This window comes from Callithrix jacchus, chromosome 3 (genome assembly GCF_049354715.1).
Source record: "Callithrix jacchus isolate 240 chromosome 3, calJac240_pri, whole genome shotgun sequence".
Classification (NCBI taxonomy): Eukaryota; Metazoa; Chordata; class Mammalia; order Primates; family Cebidae; genus Callithrix; species Callithrix jacchus.
In genome coordinates, this window is record NC_133504.1 from 26225295 (window position 1) to 26242454 (window position 17160).

The window sequence follows — 17160 nt, forward strand, 5'->3', positions numbered from 1 at the left end:
CCTATGGAGTTTGTTGTTGGGTATGCTGCACTATAGTGACTGTAATTTTTTGGATTACTCTCTAGTGACTGTTTATGGGTAGAGGGCCCTTCAGTGACTCTTGTTGGGTAGGCACTCTGCAGTGACTCTTTATGAGTAGGGTACTATAGAGTACCTACCCAAAAACAGTCACTGTAAAGCACCTATTTAACAACAGTCTCTATAGGGCCTTCTACAGAAAAACAGTCACTATACAACACTCCACCCAACAACAGTCACTTATACAGCATTGTACCCAACAACAGCCAATATAGAGCACCCTACCCAGCAAGAGTTACTTTAGAGCACCTATCCAACAATAGTCACTATAAATCACCCTACCCAACAACATTCATTACAGAGCACTTCACCCAACAACAGTCACTATAGAGCACCTTACCCAAAACTATCACTGTAGGGCACCCTGAACAGCAGCAGTCACTATAGAGCGCCCTATCCAGCAAAAGTCATTATAGAGCACCCTACCAAACAGCAGTGACTACAGAGCACTCCATCCAACAACAGTCACTATAGAGCAATGCAACCAGCAACACTCCCTATTGAGCATTCTACCCATCAACAGTCACTATAGAGCACCCTACCCAACAACAGGCAATATAGAGCACCTACCCAACAGCAGTCACTATGTAGAGCACAATACTCAGAAACAGTCACCATAGAGCACCCCACCCAGCTACGGTCAGTATTGAGCACCCCACCCAACAACAGACACTGTAGAGCACTCCACCCAACAACATTCTCTATAGCAAACCCTACCCAACAGCAGTTAATATAGAACAGCCTAATGAACAACAGTCAATATAGAGCACCTACACAACAGTCAGTATAGGTCTCCTACCCAACAACATTCTCTATAGCAAACCCTACCCAAACGCAGTTAACATAGAGCACCCTAAAAAACAACAGTCACTACAGATCACCTACCAAAAAACAGTCAGTATAGAGCAAGCTGCCTAACAGGTCACTGTAGAGCACTCACTTCAACGACAGTCACTATAGAGCAAACAACACCACAACTTTCTCTAAGAGCATTCTACCCAAGAACAGTCCCCATAGAGCACCCCACCTAACAACAGTCACTACAGAGCACCCTATACAACACCAGTAAGTATAGAGCACCCTAATCAACAACAGGCAATGTAGAGCACCCTACACAACCACAGTCATTATAGAGCACACTACCAAGCAACAGTCACTGTAGAACACCCTATGCTGCAAAGTCACTATAGAGCACCTACCCACCAACAGTCACTATAGAGCCCTCTATCCATCAGCAGTCACTAAAAAGCACTCTATTCAGTAACAGTCAGTATAGATCACTCCACCCAACAACAGTCACCATAAAGATCCCTACCCAAAAACAATCACTATAGAGCACCCTACCAAAAACAGTCACTGTAAGGCATGCTACCCAGCAACTGTTAGTGTAGAGCACACTATGCAGCAACAGTCGCTATACAGCATTCTTCCCAATAATAGTCACTCTAGAGCACCCTACACAGCAACAGTCAGTATAGAACACCTTACCCAAAAACAGTCACTATACAGCATTCAACACAACAGTCACTATAGAGCACCGACCCAACAACAGTCACTATAGATTACCTACAAAACAACAGTCACTTTAGAGACCTCTACCCAACAACAGTGACTACTGAGCACTCTACTGAACAACAGTCACTATAGAGAACTCTACCCAACAGCAGTCACTATAGAACATTGTACCCAAAAAAGTAACTATAGAGAACTCTAGCCAACAAAAGTCACTATCGAGCACCCAACGTAACAACAGTCACTATAGAGTACCCTAACAAACAAAAGTCACTATGGAGCACTGTGTCACAACAGTAACTATAGAGCACCCTACCTAACAACAGTTACTATAAAGCACCTGCCCAACAGCAGACACAATAGAGCACCTACCCAACATCTGTCACTGTAGAGCACCTACCCAACAACAGTAACAATAGAGCACCTACCCAACAACAATCACTCTAGAGCACCAACACAAAACTGTCACTGTAGTTTACCCAACAACAGTCACTATTGAACACTGTACCCAGCAACAGTCACTATAGAGCACACTATTAAACAACGGTCACTACAGAACACCGTATGCAAAAACAGTCATTATAAAGCACACCAAGCAACAGTCACTACAGAGCAACCTAACGAACAAAAGTCACTATAGCCCACCTCTCCCAGAAAGAGTCACTACAGAGTACATACCAAAAAACTGTCACTATGGAGCACTTTAAGCAGCAACAGTCAGTATAGAGCACTTCACCCAGCAACAGTCACAATGGAGCATTCTACCCAGCAACAGTCAGTATTGAGTACCCTACTTAACAACAGTCATTATAAAGCACCATACAAATAATAATCACTATAGGTCATCCTACCCAACCACAGTCACTATAGAGCTCCTACCAAAAAACAGTCACTATGGGGCACCTACCCAACAACAGTCACTATGGAGCACCTACCCATCAACAGTCACTATAGAGCCCTCTACCCAACAACAGTCACTATAGGGCACTCTACCCAGGAGCCATCCCTATAGACACCCTTCCCAACACCGGAGACAATAGAGCTCGCTACTCAATAACACTATAAAGCACCTACCCAACAACTGTCATTATAGTGCACCCTACCAAACAACAGTCACCAATAGAGCACCATAACCAACAACAGTAACTATAGAACACCCCACACAACATTCACTATAGAGCCCATAGCCAACAAAAGTCAGTATCTAGAGCACTTTACCCAACAACAGTAACTGTAGAGCACTCGACCCAGACACAGTCAGTATTGAGCACCCCATTCAACAACAGATACTATAGAGCATTTAACATTTAATATAGGGCACCCTACTCAATAGCAGTTACTACAAAGCATCCTAAAAAACACCAGTCACTATAGAGCACATACCCAACAAAAGTCATAATAGTGCACCTACACAACAACAGCCAGTATAGGGCACCTACCAAACAACTGTCACTATGGAGCACTATACCCAACAACAGTCACAATACAGCACCATACCCAAAAACAGTTACTACAGAGCACAGTACCCAAACCAGTCACTAAAGAGCACCATACCAAACAACAGTCACTATAGATCACCTACCAAACAACAGTCAGAATAGAGCAAGCTTCCCAACAAGTCACTGTAGAGAACTCTACACAACAGTCTTTATAGAGCACTCCATCCAACAACAGTCACTTATGGAGCACTCTACCCAAAAACAGTAACCACAAAGCACCCCACCCAACTACAGTAACTATAGAACCTCCATCCAACAACAGTCTCTATAGAGCACCATACACAACAACAGTCACTACAGAGCACTCCACCCAAAAACTGTAACAATAGCACTCACCACCAAGCAACAGTTACTATAGAAACCCTAAACAACAACAGTCACTGTAGAGCACATAATCAACAAGAGTCATTATAAAACACTTGCACAACGACAGTCAGTATAAGGCATTTACCCAAAAACAGTCACTATAGAGCTGTCTACCAAACAGGAGTCACAATAGAGCACCGTACCCAACAACAGTCACTATAAACATCCTACTAAACAATAGTCACTATAGAGTACTATATCCAACAACAGTCTTTATAGAAAAAGCTACCCAGCAACAATCACTATAGAGCACCCTATGCAGCAACAGTCACTATACAGCACCTACCCAACAACAGTCACTATACAGCATTTACCTAACCAAAGTCACTATAGAGAACTCTACCCAACAACAGTCACTATAGAGCACTCTACCCAACAGGAGTCACTATAGAGCACCCAACAGAATAACAATTAGTATCTAGAGCCCCATACCCAGCAACGGTTAATATAGAGCACCTTACCAAACAACAGTCACTACAGAGCACTCCACCCAACAACAGTCACTATAGAGCACTCTACAAAACACTCACTATAGAACACTCCACCCAACAACAGTCACTTATAGAGCACTTTACACAACAGTCACCATATGGAGCCCCACACAACAGCAGTCACTATAGAGCACCCTACTTAACAACACTTTCTATAGAGCACCCTACCAAGCAACAATCTCCATAAAGCACCTACTTAACAATAGTCACTATCTAGAGCACCCAGCACAAATACAGTCACTATAGAGCACACTACACAGCAACTGTCAGTACTGAGCAACCCACACAACAGACACAATAAAGCACTTAACCCAAGAACAGTCTCTATGGCGCACACTACTGAAGAACAGTTACTATAAAACACCTTAACCAACAACAGTCACTATAAAGCACATACCCAAAAACAGTCACTATAGAACACCCTACTCAACATCAGTCACCATAGATCACCTACCCAACAAAAGTCAGTATAGAGCAACCTCCCAGGCAATAGTGACTGTGGAGCACTCTACCCAACAACAATCACTATAGAGCACTCTACGCAACAACAATAACTTATAAAGCACTTTACCCAAAAATAGTCACTATAGAGCACCCCAAACAACAACAGTCACTATAGAGCACCCTACCGAAAAACAGTCAATATAGAGCACCCTTCCCAACAACAGTCACTGTAGAGCATCTACCCAACAACAGTCACTATAAAGCACATACCCAACAAGAGTCACTGTATAGACTCAAACAAAGTCAGTATAGAGCACCCTACTCTACAACAATCCATATAGAGCAACTAACCAACACGAGTCACTATAGAGCTCTCTACCCAGCAACAGTTACTATAGAGCACCCTACACAACAGTCAGTATAGAACACCCAACCCAAAAACAGTCTCTATAGAGCACTCGACCAAACAACTGTCACTATAAATCAGCATACCCAAAAACATTCAGTATGGAGCACCCTACCGAACTACAGTCACTATAAAGAACCTACCCAACAACAGACCCTATTGAGCACCTACCCAAAAACAGTCACTTTAGAGCAAATACCCAGCAACAGTCACTATTGTGGACCTACCCAACAACTGTCAGTATAGAAAACTCTATCTCACAACAGTAAATATAGGGAATTGTACCCAACAAAAATCACCATAGAGCAACCTACCCAACAACAGTCACTATACAGCAGCTACCCAGCAACAATCACTATAGAACACCGTACCCAAAAATAGTCAGCATACAGCACACTATTCAACAACAGTCACTTTAAAGCTCCTACTTATCAACATTCACTATAGAGCCCTGTACACAACAGTCACAATAAAGCACTCCACCAAAAAACAGTCACCTGTAGAGCACTATAGCTAACAACAGTCACTAAAGAACAACCCACCCAACAACAGTCACTATCTAGAGCCCTCTACCCAACAATCACTATACAGCACCCTAACCAACAACAGTCACTATAAAGCACCCTACTCAGCATCAGACACTATAAAACACACAACCCAGAAACAGTCACAATGGAGCACCCTACCCAGCAACAGTCAGTATAAAGCACTCTAACCAAAAACAGTCACTATAGAGCACCCTACCCAGCAACAGTGACTATAGAGCACTCTTCCAAGCAACAGTTACTATAGTGCACTCTACCAAACAACAGTGAATATAGAGTACCCTACAGCAACAGTCACTATAGAGTATTCAACACAATAACAGTCAGTATCTAGAGCCCTCTACCTAAGAACCGTCACCATAGAGCACCCTACCCAACAACAGTCACTATAAAGCACTTTACAAAATAGTCACTATAGAACACTCCAACCAACAACATTTATAGAGCACTCTACCCAACAACAGTCACTATAGAGAACCGCACACAACAGCAGTCACTATAGAGCACTGCACACAACAAAAGTCGCTATAGAGCACCCTACCAAACTACAATCACTATAGAGCACCTACACAAAAGCTGTCACTATCTAAAGCACTCTACCCAAAAACAGTCACTATAGAGCACTCTACGCAGCATCAGCCAGTATTGATCACCCTATAAAGCAACAGACACTATAGAACACTCCACCCAAGAACAGTCACTGTGATGCACACTACCGAATAACAGTTATTATAGACCACCTTAACCAATAACAGTCACTGTAGAGCACATACCGAACAACAGTCACTATAGAGCACCTACCTGAAAACACTCAAGATAGACCACCCTACACAGCAACAGTCACTATGGATCGTTCTACACAGCAACATTCACTATAAAGTACTCTACCCAACAACAGTCATCATAGAGCATTCTACCCAACAACAGTTACTATAGAGCCCACTCACTTTCATTCAACAGTCACTATAGAGAACTCCACCCAATAACAGTCACTACAGAGAACCTACCCAACAACAGTCACTTTAGAGCCCTCTACCCAACAACAGTCACCATACAACACTCTACAAAACCACAGTCACTATAGAACACCCTATGCAAGGCAGATCACTATAGAACACTCTACCCAAGAATAGTCACTATAGATCACCTATCGAAAATAAGTCACTATAGTGCACCCTACCCATAAGCAGCCATAATAGTACACTCTACCCAGCAACAGTCACTATAGAACACTTCACCCTACAACAGTCAGTATAAAGCATGCATCCAGAAACATTCAGTATAGAGCACCCTACTTAGCAGTCATTATAGAGCACCTACCAACAATAGTCACTATAGAGCACCCTACCAAACAGCAGTCACTAGAGAGCTCCTACCCAACAACAGTCAGTATAGAGAACCGACCCATCAACCATCAGTATACAGCAACTACCCAGCAAGAGTCACTATAAAGCCCTCTACCCAACAGCAGTCACTATAGAGCACTCTACCCAGCAACAGTAAATATAAAGCACCCCACTTAATAACAGTCACGAAAGAGCATGCTACCCAGCAACATTCATTATAGAGCACCTACCCAACTACAGTCACTATAGAGCATGATATTCAGCAACAGTGTATATAGAGCACCTACTAAGCCACAGTCACTATATAGCACTCTGCACAATAGACACTACAGAATACTGCACCCAAAAACAGTCACTTATAGAGCACTCTACCCTAAAACAGTCACTAAATAGCACCCCACCCAATAGCAGTCACTATAGAGCACCCTATCTAATAACAATTACAATAGGGCACCTAACCAACAACAGTCAATATTCAGAGCACTCCACCTAACAAAAGTAACTATAGCACACCCTACCCAACAACAGTTACTATAAAGCACCCTAACCAACAACAGTCACTATAGATCACCTACCCAAAAACTGTCATTATACGATACCTACACAACAACTGTTTGTATAGGGCTCCTACACAGCAAGAGTCACTATTCTGTACTCTAACAAACGACAGTCACTATAGAGCACCCTACTCAACAACTGTCACTGTAAATCACCTACCCAAAAACAGTCAGTATAGAGGAACATACCCAGCAGCAGTCACTGTAGAGCTCTCTACCAGACAATGGTGGCTATAGAGCCCTGTAAAAAACAAGAGTCAAGTTAGAGCACTCCACCCAAAAACAACCACTTATAGAGCACTTTACCCAACGACAGAAACTATAGATCACCACACCCAACAACAGTGACGATAGAGCACCATACTAAGTAACCATCAATAAAGAGCACCTACCAAACTGTAGTAACTATAAAGCACCCTACACAAAAACAGTCACAATAGAGCACCCTACTCATCAAATGTCACTATTGAGCACTATACCCAGCAACAGTCACTTTGAGCACCCTACCCAAAAAAAGTTTCTACTGAGCATGCTACGCAACAACAGTCACTTTAGAGCACCTTACCAACAATAGTCAATCTTGAGCACCTTCCAAACAACAGTCACTGTAAAACACTTTATTCGACAACAATCAATAAGGAAATCTCTACCCAACAATAGTCACTATAGAGCACCCTACACAAGAACAGTGAGTATACAGAATTATACCCAACAGCAGTCAGTATACAGCACCCTACCCAACAACAGTTATTGTAGAGCCCTCTACCAAACAAGTCCCTATAAAGCACTCTACCCAACAAGAGTCACTATAGAGCACCCTACCCAACAACAGTCAATATCAAGAGCACTTTACACAACAGTCACTATAGAGCACTCTATCGTAGAACAGTCACTATAGAGCACCTACCTAACAACAGTAACTATACAGCACTCTACCCAAGAACAGTCATTGCACAGCACCGTATCCAGCAACATTCACTGTAGAGCACTGTACTCAACAACAATCACTATAGAGTGCCTGCCCATCAACACTCAGTATAGAGTTTCCTACATAACAGTTATTGTAGAGATCTCCACCCAACAGCAATCACCTATAGAGCACCCCACCCAAAAAAAGTCACTATAGAGGACCAACCCCATAACTGTCACCTTAGAACACCCTACTCTTCAACAGTGACTATAGAGCACTTAACCAACAACAGTCACAATAGAGCTCCCTATCCAGCAAAAGTCACTATAGAGCACCCCACTCTACAGCAGTCACTAGAAAACTCCTTACCCAGCAACAGTCACTATGGAGCACATTGCCCGAAGACAGTCACTATAGTGCACTTTATTCAGCAACAGTCACTATAGTGCACCATACCCAACAACAGTTACTAAAGGGCACCCTACACAACAACAGTGACTATAGAGCGCCTGTACAACAGCAGTCGCTTTAGAGCCCTTTGCCCAACAAAAGTCAGTATAGAGCACTCCACCTAACAACAGTTACTATAGAGCACCTACCCAACAACAGTCAGTACAGAGTACCCAACCCAACAATAGTCACTATAGAGTACCTACCCAACAGTCACTATAGAGCACTCTACACAAAAACAGTCACTATAGAAAAGTCCACCCCACAACAGTCACCTATAGAGCACTCTACCCAACAACAGTCAGTATAGAGCACACCAGCCAACAAATGTCAGTATAAACCAGCTACCAAACAACAGTCACTATAGAGCACTTTACCCAGCAACATTCACTATAGAGCACCTGCCAAACAACAGTCACTATAGAGCACCTGCCAAGCAACATTCACTATAGAGCACCTACCAAACAACATTCACTATAAATTATGTACCCAACAACAGTCTCTAAAGAGCACTTGTCCTCCAACTATCAGTATAGATCACTCTATCCAACAACAGTTACTATTGTGAACCATACCCAAAAAAAGTCATTATAGATCATCATAAGCAACAACAGTCCTTATACAGCACCTACTCAAAAACAGTGATTATAGAGCACCCTACCCAACAACAGTAATGACAGCACATTGTATGCAACGACAGTCACTATAGAGCACTCTACACAACAACAGTCACTTAAGAAAACTCCACCCCACAACAGTCACCTATAGAGCACTGTACCCAACAACAGTCACTGTAGAGCACCCTAATCAACACCAGTCACTATAGAGCACCCCATCCAACAACAGTAACTATAGAGCACCCACCCAACAACAGTCACTATATAGCACTGTATCCAACAACAATTACTATAGAGCACTCTACCCAAGAACTGTCACTACACAGCACTGTACAAAGCAACAGTCAGTATAAAGCACCACACCCAACAACAGTCACTATAGAGCACCTACCGAAAATCACTTACTATAGAGCCCCTTACAGAACAGTCACTATAGAGCACTTTACCCAACAATAATCACCTATAGAGCACCACACCAAACAATAGTCACTATAGAGCACCAATTCCAAAACTGTCACCTTAGAACACCCTCCTAAGCAACAGTCACTATAGAGCACCTACCCAACAACAGTCAATATAGAGCACCTACTCAACAAAAATCAGTATAGAACACTTGACCCAACAACAGTCACTGTAGAGTACCTGCCCAACAACTGTCACTATAGAGCACAGTACCCAACAACAGTCACTATAGATCATTCTACCCAGGAGAAGAAACTATAGAGCACCAAACACAACAGTTACTATAGAGCACCTACCCAAAAAGTCACTATAGAGCGTTATACCCAGCATCAGTCACTATAGACCACCTACGAAACAACAGTTACTATAAAGCTCCTACACAACAATTACTATAGAGCACATTACACAACAACAGTCACTATGGAGAAGTCTAACCCACCACAGTCACTTATGGAGCACTCTACCCAACAACAGTCATTATAGAACACCCCAAACAACAAAAGTCACCAAAGACCACCAACAAAAAACGAGTCACTATAGAGCACCGTACCTAGCAACAGTCACTATAAAGCACCTGCCCAACAATTGTCACTATAGAAAACCTACCAAACATTATTCACTATAGATCACCTTATCAACAACAGTCACTGTAGAGCATTTACCCAACAACATTCATTATAGAGCACTCTTACCAACAACAGTTACTGAGCATCATACCCAACAACAGTAATTATAGAGCACCCTGCTCAATAACAGTCAGTATTAAGCACCTACCATACAGCAGTCACTATAGAGTACCCTACCCAACAACAGTCACTATAGAGCCCCTACTTAACAACAGTCACTATCGAGCACTCTAACCAGCAACAGTCACTATAGAGCAACCCGCCAACAACAGTCACTATAGAGCACACTACCTAACAACAGTCACTAGAGACCACCTACCCTATAACAGTCAGATTAGAGCATTCTACCTAGCAACAGTCACTATAGAGCACCCCACCAAACAACAGTTACTGAAGTGTACCTAACAAACAACAGTTACTATATAACACCCTACACAACATCAGTCAGTGAAGAGCACCCCACCCAACAATGGTCACTCTAGAGTACCTATCCAACCACAGTCACTATAGGTAGTCACTCTACCTATCAACAATCATTATAGAACACTTCACCCAGCAACAGTCAATATAGAGCACCCTATGCAGTAACAGTCAGTATAGAGCACATTACTTAGCAGTCATTACAGAACACCCTACCAATAACATTCACTATAGAGCATCCTACCTAACATTAGTCAGTATAGAGCACCCTACCAATAACGGTCACTAGAGAGCACTTTACCCAAGAACAGTCACTGTGGAACACACCAGCCAGCAACACTCACCATGGAGCACCCTACCCAGAGACAGTCACTATAGAGCACTCTACCAAACCACAGTCACTATAGTGCACCCTATCCAGCAACAGTCACTATGGAGCATTCTAGAAAACAAAAGTCAATGTAGAGAACTTCAGACAACAACAGTAACTATAAAACCAGCTAGTAAACAACAGTCACTATCTGGAGAAGTCTACTCAACAACAGTCATTATAGAGCACCCTACCAAACAACAGTCACTATACAGGACTCCACTTATCAATCACTATAGAGCTCACTAACATACCACAGTCACTATAGAGCACCCTACCAAACAACAGTCCCTATTTAGTGTACTGTTCACAACAACAGTCATTATAGATTACCCCACTCAGCAACTGTAACTCTCTAGAGTACTCTACCCAACAACAGTCACTGTATAGCACACCACCCAGCAACATTCAGTATAGAGCACCCCACCCAACAACAGTCACTATAGAGCACCCTACCCAATAACAGTCACTATAGAGCACTCCAGCAAACAAAAGGCACTATAGAGAACCATACCCAAAAACAGTCACTATAGATCATCTATGCAACAGTCACTATAGTGCACTCTAACCATCAACAGTTACTATAGAGCACCGTACCCAATAACAGTCACTATAAAGCACCCTACCCAAAACCAGTCACTGTAGAGAACCCAACGATCAACGGTCAGTATAGAACACCCTTCACAACAGTCACTATAGAGCATTCTACCCAACAACAGTCGCTTTAGAGCACTCTACACAGCAACAGTCACTATAGAAATCTCCACCCAACAACAGTCACAAATAGAGCACTCTACCCATCAACAGTCAGTATAGAGCACCTCAAACCTTCAACAGTCAATGTAGAGAACCTACTCAACAACAGTAACTATAGAGTACCCAATCCAACAAAAGTCACTACAAAGGACTCTACCCAACAACAGGCACTATAGAACACTACAAAACAGCAGTCACAATAGAGAACTCCACCTTACAATATCACTTGTACAGCACTCTAACCAACAACAATCATTATAGAGCACCCCAACCAACACCAGTCACTATAGACCACCTATCCAACAACAGTCACAAAAGAGCCAACTACCGAGCAACTGTCACTAGAGAGCACCTAACCAACAACCATCACTATAGAGTACTATACCCAGCAACAGTCATCATAGAGCACCCCACCTAACAATAGTCACTATAGAGCATGCTACCCAACAACAGTCAGTATAGAGCACCTACTAAGCAAAAGTCACCATAAAGCACCCTATGAAACAACAGTCACTATACAGCACCCTATTCAACAAAAGTCACTATAGAGTACCCTACCCAACAACCCAACTATTGTGTAGGGTTCTTTATACTGACTGTTTTTCGATAGAGTGCTATATAGTGACTGTTTTGGGGTGTGGTGCTCTATAGTGATTGATGTTAAGTTGAGTGCTCCATAATTACTGTTGTTGGGGAGGGTTCCCTTAGTGACTGTTGTTGAGTAGTGTGCTCTATAGCGACTTTTGATAAGTAGGGGGCTCTATAATGACTGCTGTTGGGTGGGTGCTCTATGGCAACTGAGGTTGGGTAGGTTATTCTATAGTGACTGTTGTTGGGTAGGTTCTCTATAGTGACTGTTGTTGTGTAGGGTGCTCTTCAATTTCTGTTGTTGGGGAGGGTGCTCTATAGTGACTGTTGTTGGGTAGAATGCTCTATATTGACTGTTGTTGGGTGTGGTGCTCTATACTGACTGTTGGTGAGTTGGGTGCTGTATAGGGACTCTTGTTGCGTAAAGTGCTCTAGATAGTGACTGTTGTTATGTAGAGTGCTCTACAGTGACTCCTGTTGCTGAGGGTGCTCTATAGTGACTGTTTTTGTAGAGTGCTCTATAGTGACTCTTGTTGGGTAAAGTGCGCAATAATTACTGTAGTTGTGTTGGTATTTTATAGTGACTGTTTTTGAGTGGAGTGCTCTATAGTGACTTTTGTTGGGTAAAGAACTGTCTAGTGACACTTGTTGGGTAGATGCTCTATAGTGACTCTTGTATAGTAGGTGCTCTATAGCGTCTGTCGTTGGGGACAGTCCTCTATAGGACTGTTGTTGGGTAGATTGGTCTATAGTGACTTGTTAGGTAGAATGCTCATAGTGACTCTTGTTGGGTTAAGGGCTTTATAGTGACTGTTGTTGGGTGGAGTTCTCTATAGTGACTGTTGTTGGGTGGAGTTCTCTATAGTGGACTGTTGTTGGGTAGGTTCCCTATAGCGACTGTTGTTCAGTAGAGTGCTCTAGAGTGACTTTTCCTGGGTGAGTGCTTTATAGTAACTGTTATTGGATGGGGTGCTCAATAGTAACTGTTGTTGAGTAGGTGCTCTATAGAAACTGTCTTTATGTAGGGAGCTCTATAATTACTGTTGTTGGGTGGAGTGTTCTAAAGTGAATGTTGTTGGGTAAAAGCTATATACTGACATTGTTGGGTGGGGTGCTCTTTAGTGATTGTTACTGGTAGGGTGCTATATAGTAACTTTATGTGTTCACTTTGCTGTGTGTGTTTGTGTTGAGTGGTGTGCCTGTTTGAGGTGTCTGCACTGTGACATGTGTGTGTGGTAAATGTTGTGTGTTTGTGTGAAATGTATTTACTGTGTAGCGTGTATGGTCATTCGTGTGTGTATATGAGGTTTCTTCAATGTAAAATGTGTGTTTTATGAGTGGTATGTGTGTGAGGTGTGTGCATTCTGGGGTGTGTGTGTGGTGACTGCAGTGTGTCTGTGTGTGTTCTGTGCACTCTTTAATGTGTGATTGGTGTGTGTCTGTTTAAGATGAGTCCACTGTGGAGTATGTGTGTGGAGTGTGTGGTGAGTAGTGTATGCCTGTGTGAGTTGTGCCCACTGTGTAGTATGCGTGTAATGAGTGGCATATGTCTGTGTCAGGTGTGTGCTCTGTGTAGTATGCGTGTGATGAGTGGTGTGTTATTGATATATATGCACAGGGAATGTGAGTGTGCAGTGTTTGTGGTAACTGATGTGTGTCTGAGCTAAGTTTCTGCACTCTGGAGTGTGTGCGTTGTGTGGTGTGTGTCAGTTTGAGGTGTGTGCACAGTGGAGAGTGTGTGCAAGGTACGTGGTGTTTGTCTGTGACATGTGTGCATGGAGTCTGTGTGTGCTGATTTGTGTGTGTCATTGTGAGGTGTGTGCACTATGGATTGTGTGTGTGCAGTGATTAGTCTGTGTTTGTGTGAGGTGTGTGCACTCTGCAGAGTGTGTGTGTTGAGTGACTGGTTTCTGTGTGAGGTTTTGCAATGTGCAGTGTGTGTGTGCCAAGTGGTGTGTGCCTGTGTGATGTTGCACTGCAGAGTGTGTGTGGTGAATTTTGTGTGACTGGGAAAATGTGTGCACAGTGTAGTGTGTGTGTATAGTGAGTGGTGTGTGTTTGGGATAGCTGTGTGTGCACAGTGCAGTGTGTGTGTTTGTCTGGTGTTTGATGTGTGTCTGTGTGCAGTGTATGCACTCTGGAGTGTGTGTGTGGTCAGATGTGTGTGTCTGTGTGATGTGTGTGCACTGTGGAGTGTGAGTGTTTTGCAGTTTGTTTGCGTGAGGTCTGTGCATTGTGGAGTGTGTGTGTGGTAAGTGCTGTGTGTTTGTTTAAAATGCATTTATTGTGTGGTGTGTGTGGTCAGTTGTGTGTCTGTATAAGGTTTCTTCAATGTGCAATGTGTGTGTCATGAGTGGTGTGTGCACAATTTAGTGTGTGTGTGGTGACTGCTATGTGTCTGTGTGAGATGTGAACTCTGGAGTGTGTGTTTGGTGAGTGGTGTGTGCCTTTGTGTGGTGTGTGAACCGAGGAGTGTGTGTGTGGTGAGTGTTGTTTGTCTCTGTAAAATGTATTTACAGTGTAGTGTGTGTGGACAGTTATGCGTCTCTATGAGGTTTCCTTAATGTGGAGTGTGTGTGTTAGGTGTGTGTGCTATAAAGTGTGTGTGGTGACTGCTGTGTGTCTGTGTCAGTTGTGTGAACTGTGAAGTGTGTGTTTGGTGAGTGGTGTGTCTTTGTGAAACGTGTTTATTGTGGAGTGTTATGTGTGTGTTAAGTGGTGTGTTTTTGTGAGTTTTGTGCACACTTTAGGGTGTGAGAGGTGCATTTTCGTTTAAAATGTGTGCACTGTGGAGTATGTGTGTGGAGTGTAGGTGCTGACTGGTGTGTGTCTGTGTGAGGTGTGTGCACTGTGGAGTGTGGGTGTGGTGGGTGAGTGTGTCTTTGTGAGGTGTGTACACTGCTTATATCAGTGTGTCTGAAGAATTGGGTGTGTCTGTGTGAGGTGTGTGCCCTGTGGAGTTTGTGTGTTCTGCAGTGTTTGTGTGAGGTCTGTGCTCTATGGAGTGTGTGTGTTGAGTGGTGTGTGTTTGTGTAAAATGTGTGCATTGAATGAGTGTGTTGAGTGTGTTTGGTGACTGGGGCGTGACAGTGTTAGGTGCCTGCATTGCAGATAGCATATGAGTTGATTGGTGTTTGGCTGTTTGATATGTGTGCATTGTGGTGTGAGTGTGCAGAATTTGTATGTTGTGTGATGTGTGTTTTTGTGAGGTTTTTGTGAAGTTTTTTGGAGTTTCTGTGTAATGAGTGGTGTGTGTCTGAGGTATGTGCACTGTGGAGTATGTGTGGAGTTCGTGGACTGCATGGTGTGTGTCTCTGTAAAGTGTGTGCACAGTGGGGTTTGTGTGTGATGAGTGGTGTGTATCTGTGTGACATGTGTGCAGTGTGGAAAGTGTGTGTGGTGAGTTTTGTGTCTGTGTGATGTGTGTGCTATATGGAGTATGTTCGTTAAATGTTTGTCGTGAGTGGTGTGTTTCTGTGTGAGTTGCATAACCACTTCAGTGTGTGTGTAGTGTGTGTGGTGAGTGGTGTGTGTCTGTTTGAGGTGAGTGCACTGTGTGATGTGTGTGGTGAGTGCTATGTCTGTGTTAGGTGTCTGCATGGTAAAGTGTGTGTTTGGTGAGTATTATCTGTGTGTGGTGCATGCACTGTGTAGTGTGTGTATTGTGAGTAGTGTGTTTTTGTGTGAGGAGTGTGCACTGTCCAGTTTGTGTGTGTTTGTTTGGTGGGTGGTGTGTTTCTGTGTGAGGAGTGTGCACTGAGGAGTGTGTGTGGTCAGTGGTGTTTGTGTTTTGAGGAGTGTGCATGGTGCACTGTGTGTTTGTGGTGAGTCGTGTGCTTTAGTGTGGTGTCTGTACTGTGGAATGTGTGTGTGGTGAGTGTTGTGTGTCTGTGTGAGGGGTGTTTACTGTGTAGTGTGTGTGGTCAGTCTGGTGTCTGTGTGAGTGGTCTTCAAAATAAAGTGTGTGTGTCATGAGTAGTGTGTGTTTGAGGTGAGTGCACTTTAGTGTGCGTGTGTAAGGTGAGTGTTGTGTCTCTCTCTGAGGTCTGTGAACTGTGGAGTCTCTGTGCATAGTATGTAGTGTGCGTCTGTATGAGATGTGTGCACTGTGTAGTTTGTGTGTCCCACAGTGTGTTTGTGAGAGGTTTGTGCACTGTGGAGAATGTGTGCATGGTAAGTGGTGTGTGTCTGCATGAGATGTGTGCACAGTGAAGTGTGTGTGGTGATTTGTGTGTCACTATGGGGTGTGTGCACTGTGGAATAGGTGTGTGGTGAGTGGTTTTTGTGTGTGAGGTGTGTGCACTCTGAAGTCTGGTGTGTGACTTATTTCTGTGTAATGTTTTTTCACTGTGCAGAGTGCACGTGTGGTGAATGTTGTGCATCTGTGTGAGGTGTGTGCACTTTGTAGTGTGTGCATGGTGAGTGGTGTGTGTTAAAGTTAGGTGTGTGCAGAGTGCAGTGGGTGGCTGTGTGGTGTATGGTGAGTGTGTTTGGTGTGTTTACTTTGGAGTGTGTGTGGTTAGAGGTGTGTGTCTGTGTCACGTGTGTGTGCTGTGGAGTGTGTGTTTGTGTTTAGTAGTGTGTCTGTGTGAGTTGTCTGCAATGTGGAATGTGGGTGTGGTGTGTTCTGTGTCTCTGGTAGGTGTGTTTACTCTATAGTGTGTGATAAGTAGTGTTTCTGTTTGAGGTGGCTTCACTGTGAAGTGTGTGTGTCGTG